The sequence below is a fragment of the Prunus persica genome, chromosome G6, assembly GCF_000346465.2.
Source record: "Prunus persica cultivar Lovell chromosome G6, Prunus_persica_NCBIv2, whole genome shotgun sequence".
Lineage (NCBI taxonomy): Eukaryota > Viridiplantae > Streptophyta > Magnoliopsida > Rosales > Rosaceae > Prunus > Prunus persica.
Window position 1 is genome coordinate 11,792,075 of NC_034014.1, and position 7,171 is coordinate 11,799,245.

The window sequence follows — 7,171 nt, forward strand, 5'->3', positions numbered from 1 at the left end:
TTACATGTGACAAAATGGTATCAGAGCCCAAGGATTAGACATCCCTGGGGAAGAAATGTGTGTGGGTGTGTGTGTGTGTGGGTGTGTGTGTGTGTGTGTGAGAGAGAGAGAGAGAGAGAGAGAGAGAGAGAGAGAGAGAGATGGTTGGGGATGGATTGAGCAGGCCCTCTTCAATCTATGGGCTCGCAGGCCAAATGGCACCCCTAACTATGGGATGGTTGGGGATGGATTAAGGATGGGCTTGGATGGGGTGTCGGCTGAGTTGGGTTATTTGTTGTCGTAGGAGGGGAATAGTGGTTGTAGTTGGGGTTGTGACTTGGGGGTTGGCTAGGGATGGGCAATCGAAGTTGGGTTCAAGCATAGAGAGAGAGGGGATGGGAATGGGGTTGGTTTTTCCCTAATCTTGGTTTCTATGTTTGAAAACGTCCAATTTCTATAAGAGTGATCGGGCAGTGCTTTTCCCTCTCATACGAGTCTAGCATATATAAGGTGGCTATAGTTTGTGTTTGAATGAATTATATTTTGTCCTATTAATATGGGGTCTTATTGCTATGTGTTTTTGACGAGAGTGGAGAAGAGGGAATCAAGTTGAGGGAGTGAGGTGGCCAGCCGAAGGAAAGAGAAGGGAAAAAGGATAGTGTTTGTTAGAAGTATGCCCTAGAGCCAATCATAAATTGTAAACTCTAAGGATATTTCACCTAATTCATTAAGGGCATGATGTAGTTTTGATTTATAGTCTTATTATTTATTTAACCAATAAGTCCATGGTTCATGAGATGTAGAAATGTGACGAAATAGGTTAAGTTCAGGAGATCTTTCTGTGCTATATATGCTCACATCCAGAGTTATGGTCATAGGATAATCTACTGGGCATTGACAATCTGCAATGACCATCATGCACTATATTTGCTCAATCAGGAGGATGACTGGTCTCGAGTCATTCGTGCAGAGACACTAAGGTAAGTGTATGAGTGTTCATTGAGAATGAATTCATTGAACACAATCAATGAAGAGAATTTGAATGGAAGTTTTACTTACATGTCAACCAGGATATCTTAAGTTGAAATAGTGTAGACTAGTCCTTGACCTCAGACACCACAAGTTGTCTCGTGGAATCGTCATGTGCCCTTAGCCATGTTGAAGCATTGTGTTCCCTTTGAGCGTAACCCAAAGACATGACTAGGATTTCAGATCAATTCATGGAGACATGTGAGTGTACTACAAGGGATCTATACTTTTGGTAAGGAAGGAGAATGCTTTGAAGATGTGACTCGGAAGTCTTTGGCCGAAGTAGTGAGCCAGATTGAGAATGAGGATTCTAATCGCGCTCTAATGTTTCACATGAGTTTATAGATCACACTGGGGGCTTGACATAAATTTCGTGCCTTAATAATATGATCGAGAGCATTGAGTTAGAGAAGGACCGTACTACAAGACAATTTGAACTGAATAGGTTCACAACCCCATTCCATATTGGCTGGGGTAACCATGACATGTTGTTAGATGTCATTCACGATTTGTGGAAGCCCTAAGCACACGCTATAACCTAGCCCTCATAAAGGTAGAATTAGAATGGGTTTTAATTCACAATCGGTCAAAGAAAGTTTCGGATCATCCATTGCCTTGCCGATTAGAACCTAATGGATCGCACACCAATAAGGTTGGGTGAAAGGAAACAAATATGATATGCACATACTTACTAATTTCATAGAGATTAAATGAATTAAGAGAATGTGTGAAAATGGTAGTTTGGGCCTAAACTATAAAATTGGGTTCATGACCCATTGGGTTAGTCAAGTGATGTGGACATAACAAGTTGACCACATGAGTATAGCAGGCCCAATGAACCCGTATAGCTAGTTTTTACCAAGGGGAGACTTTGGCCTCCTCCTTGTGTTTCTATATAAATAAACTTTGCCTCTTAAGGTGAGTTTGAGTTGTTGAACTAGTTTCAAGAGAGGAGTGAGAACACCATTAATCCCACATAGCAAAAACCGGCCACCTTGGGAAAAGAGAGAACTAGCATCCTCTCCTTCCTAAGTTGCATCGTATCCTCCTTGTTTCCTTGGTTTGGAAAAGTTAGAGGTCACCTCCCTTGGTGATTCTTGGTGAACCACAAAAATGCCTTTCATACAAGGTAAGCACTAGAGGTGGAAGTGGTTCGGTTTTCACCTCAAACTGAAATTGGAACCGATACTATTTAATCGGTTCAGTTTGGTATGGTTTTAGTGATTTTCTTTTTGAAACCAGCTGATTTAGTTTGAATCGGTTATGGTTTTTCGGGTTTTGAACCAGATTTTATTTTTTTTGAAACTTTTTTATTTATTTACAAATTCAAACTAAAATTTTATTTTTTTGGCTTGAAAATTTACAAATGATCCAATTTCATACAAAGAGAGATGTTTTGAAGCTAGGCTTGGTGAAATATTAGTTATGAGATTAAAAATGTAGCATTAGAGTTAAATAATTTTGCAAAAAATATATATATATATACACATAATCAGTCCGATTTGGTTCAGTCTGGTTTAGTGCGGTGTGAAATCAAAATCAGAACCAGTTAGAACCGGTACAGTTCGGTTTAGTGCAGGTTTTTTGACTTTTTTGTGGCCAAATTGAACTAAAATTTTAATGTTTCTTGCAGTGTTGTGGCGGGTGCTTTGGAGATGGTGGGATAAGGATGGGAAGAGATTATGATTTTTAATTATTTTTTAAAATACAAATGTTTAATTATTATTTTTAGACACATGTCACCTGCGTGGCAAACACTTGTTCAAAAAGGTGGGTCCCTTTCAAGCCACGTGAGTCACTTTAAAATATTTTATAAAAGACTTGACTCTAATGGGGCAAAGTGAAACGTCAAACATTGGTCAAAGTGGTAATGTGGGTCACTTTGAGTTTTGGGGAATAATATGAGATTTGACCATAGTTTTAGATGAAAAAAAAGGGCAAAAAACTGCTCGTAATAGCAAACCCAAACATTGAAATTGGGCTTATCAGGCATCCGCATAGCAAACTCCCATGCTTGATACAAATTTCGGGCCGGCACGTCCCAAGAGCTTCACCATGGAAAGAATAATGCTCCATGCTTGGTTTTAGTGAGTAGTCCCTATTCATACTTCCAAAGATCTCATGGCCCTTATCAACTGTAACACCTCGACTCCAAATTAAACCCCTTATTTAAATTATTTAATAATTTCAGGGAAATTACACATTTACCCTTGAGATAAGTGCATTTTGGTCATATTCTTAACCGGAGAGAGTTTGGGGCATCGACTAGTATTTTTGGATAGGTCGTACTGAGACGAGTTCATAGACACGTAGTGGGCTCGAATAGGAGTTGTAACGAGAGAGATATGGTCAAAAGAAACCCAATGGCACAATCGTAATTATTTCAAAATAGGATTTTTTTATAAAAATCAGATTTTTTTATAAAAATCAGATTTCTCTCTCTCTCTCTCTCTCTCTCTCTCTCCCGCAAGCTCTCTCTCTCTCTCTCCCGTCGGCCTCTCTCTCTCTCTCTCTCTCCTCGTAACTCCGGCCACCGGCCACGGCTGTTGACGGGGCTGGTACCAAAATGACCGGGGCGTCGTCCTCTTCCAACCTCAGCCGACTCCCGCCTCCAGCCGCCGTGGTTTCGCCGGAAAACGGAGAGGAAGCGGACGGTGTCGTCCGATCTTCGCCGCCGTCAATCTCCCTCCTCCGGCCACCGATTCTGACGAGCAAGGTATGGTTTCTCACCTACTTTTCATGCTTTAGCTGCCTGTTGGGTAGGATTGGATCGATTCTTAGCGTAGCCAATTCGATTTTCGAATTGAAATTCGGCAGATTTTGGGATCGCGATTCCGGCCACTTCCGGTCAGTTTTTGGGGTAGGTCCAAGAACAAAAGTGGCTCCAAATAGGGTGTTATACCTAGGGTAGGAGCTTGGAGCCGTGGTTTTGAGATTTTCCGGCGAAGCTTTATCGCTTTGGGCACCCACGCGCTGCTGGCGCGTGCGGCGGTGCGTGGGCACTGTAGAAAAAGTGGCACTGTACCTCGCTGAGATCCTTAGGTTGTCACGAGTGCGTAGGATTTCGCGGATCTCAATTCGGACGTCGTTTGACTATCGAACGGACGATCGCATATTGTGCGTTATCCGGGTGCGATAGAGTGGGACCGTTGGATGGTCCCAAATTTAATATATGTTAATCTAGGTATTTCTAGGATCGTGTAGGAATTCACGGATTGTGAATCGGAGCCCCGGATGTTCCGAATAAATAATTTTAAGTTTATATTTTATTTTAACCGTCAGATCGTGCGATTATGAGTGATCCGACCGTCTGATCTGAACCAAATTTGCAGGACGAGTGTCCTATACCTTATAGAACCCATAGAAACTTTCGGATCGGAATATGGAGGTCGTGGGCCCCGTAGGTCAATTTGACCAGGGTTATGGTAGTTTGACCCTTGGTTGACCGTAAGTCTCCCGGAGTAATCTCACCTTTCCAGGGGGGATTATCGGGTGCTAGACCATTATGGAGGGTTACACAATATTAGAATTATTTTACATTTTTATATGTTTGTATAAGGATACAAAGGAGTCTAGAGGTGTCAGTTTGGAGTGCTATACGCACTACCTTAAGTACCTCCCTGGATTTTGGTTACACTACAAGTACCACCAAGTGAAAGTTAGGTCCCACGTGGCGTAGGTTATCCGGCGTGCGGACAGACCCCATACGTGGCGTTGGTTGTACCGGCGTATGGGGAGATTTGTGATATGATGTTTAGGTCTCACGTGGCGTAGGTTATCCGGCGTTGAGACAGGCCCCATACGTGGCGTTGGTTGTACCGGCGTATGGGGAGATCTGTGATATTATGTTGAGGTCGCAGGTGGCGTAGGTTATTCGGCGTGTCGACAGACCCCATACGTGGCGTTGGTTGTACCGGCATATGGGGAGATTTGTGATATTATGTTCAGGTCTTACGTGGCGTAGGTTATCTGGCGTTGAGACAGGCCCCATACGTGGCGTTGGTTGTACCGGCGTATGGGAAAATATTATGATAGTATGACATGGTCGCACGTGGTGTAGGTTATCCGGCGTGTTGACAGGCCCCATACGTGGCGTTGGTTGTACCGGCGTATGGGGAGATTATGCGAAATACAGAGAAATGAAATAAGGTATCACCTATGTATGGAATTGGGTTTTATGAAAGAACTACGTGTGGCTTGATCCCTCAAGGAGGGTACGTAGGCAGCCTAAGGTTATTAGGTGCAGCCGCAGACTAAAGGTTAGTCACAATTTATATTTGAATTGGTAGCCTTGTTTAAGGCATGTATTGTTTTGTTAGCATGTTTGGTAGTTTGTTGAGAATTATTGGAAGGCCAAAGGCCGTTTATATGAATTGCATGAAATTATATTGTGCATGCTGCCAGTTGTGGATATTAAATGTGTTTTTATGCATGTTGTAATTTTGGAAAATGTTTAATTTATAGGGGAGACTCTGCCGAAATTTCGGTAGGAAGTCTCGGTCTTTAGTAAGTGGGCCTGGCGTCGGGGTGATGTCAGGAATTCCAAAGGGTTCGCCTCGGGTTTTGAGAAATTCAGGGCGGGTCCTTTCATCAACCAGCCCAGCATATGTCCACAAGCTGAGATATCACTCAGAATTTCAGAAACACTCAGACTATAATGAGTGGAAAATTATAAAGGGTAAGTTATAAGGGATTCACTTTATAGCCATCAGATCAATCCAAGGGCTGGGGAGAATTGAGATAAAGTTTTACAATCGGGTAGGTGAGGAACCCAAACCCGAATTTAGTATGCAGCAGGTCCGAAAGAGAATAAGAAGAGGCAAGTTCGAAGTTTGAACAGAAAAAACTCATCGCTCTAAAACCCATAGCTCTGAGAAACGGTTGAAAGCAACGGTTAACGACGGTTGAAGGCAACGGTTGAACGCCACTCCGTTCTCCAGACCCTGAAAAAGTATTTATTTTGAGTAGAAAGGGCAAATGTGTGGATTCCGAAAGAATGAAGGGGAGAAGCAGTGAAAGGGGAAGGAGAGAAGTCGTATTCGTTGGAAGTGGTAGGTTCCATTTATGGAGCAAAGTCACACAAAGACCCCGCACAGACACCTTGAGATTGTTCAATAACCAGCATTTGGTGAGTAATTTATGGAATTTGAGTTTAGGGTTAGAGTAACAGTTTTCCTCAATTTGTACCATCAATGTTGTTGGATTTGGCATCTCTTCTTTGTGCTTCACTTGCATGTTAATTTTTGCTTGGGTATATGTTAAAAAAAGAACGAAAATCAAGTCAATAACATGTCAATAATGATATGAATAAGATAATGGTGTTGAATTGGAGGCCCTCAAAACCTTCCACATTTGAAGCAGTGCATAGTGTAGATTATCTCTCTGGCGCTAGAATATATATATTTTTTGAAATAAATATTATTTCCTTTGTTACTAAATTTGCCTGAGAAACATGAGAACTGATAATAATAAACTTATAAATAGAAGTGCAAAGCATTTGATGAGTAATTTATGAAATTTAAGTTTAGGGTTAGAGTAACGGTTTTCCCCAATCTGTACCATCAATGTTGTTGGATTTGGCATCTCTTCTTTGTGCTTCACTTGCATATTAATTTTTGCTTGGGTATATGTTAAAAAACGAATGAAAATCAAGTCAATAACATATCAATAACATGTCAATAACATGTTAATAATGATATGAATAAGATAATGGTGTTGAATTGGAGGAGGCCCTCAAAACCTTCCACATTTGAAGCAGTGCAGAGTGCAGAGTACCTCTCTTGCGCTAGAATTTATATATTTTTTGAAATAAATATTATTTCATTTGTTACTAAATTTGCCTATGAGAAATGAGAACAGATAATAATAAACTCATGAATAAAAGTGCAAAGCATTTGAAATAAAGGTTGATCTATGACGATTGTGGCTGACTGAAGAAAAAGCTAGAAAGAAAGAAGGATGTGGGCAATGGCTTAGCAAAGCAGATAGCAGAGTAGATGCTTTGCTTTGCTTCCTTCCACTATATTTTCTTATTTATTATTTATTTTGTGTTGGGTATGAGATGACAATAATTTGTCATGTGTGCGAAGTGCAAGAACTTTGCCTAGATTGCACTCATACTTCACTCATGCATCAACCCATTTGATTGGGAGTTTGGATCCAA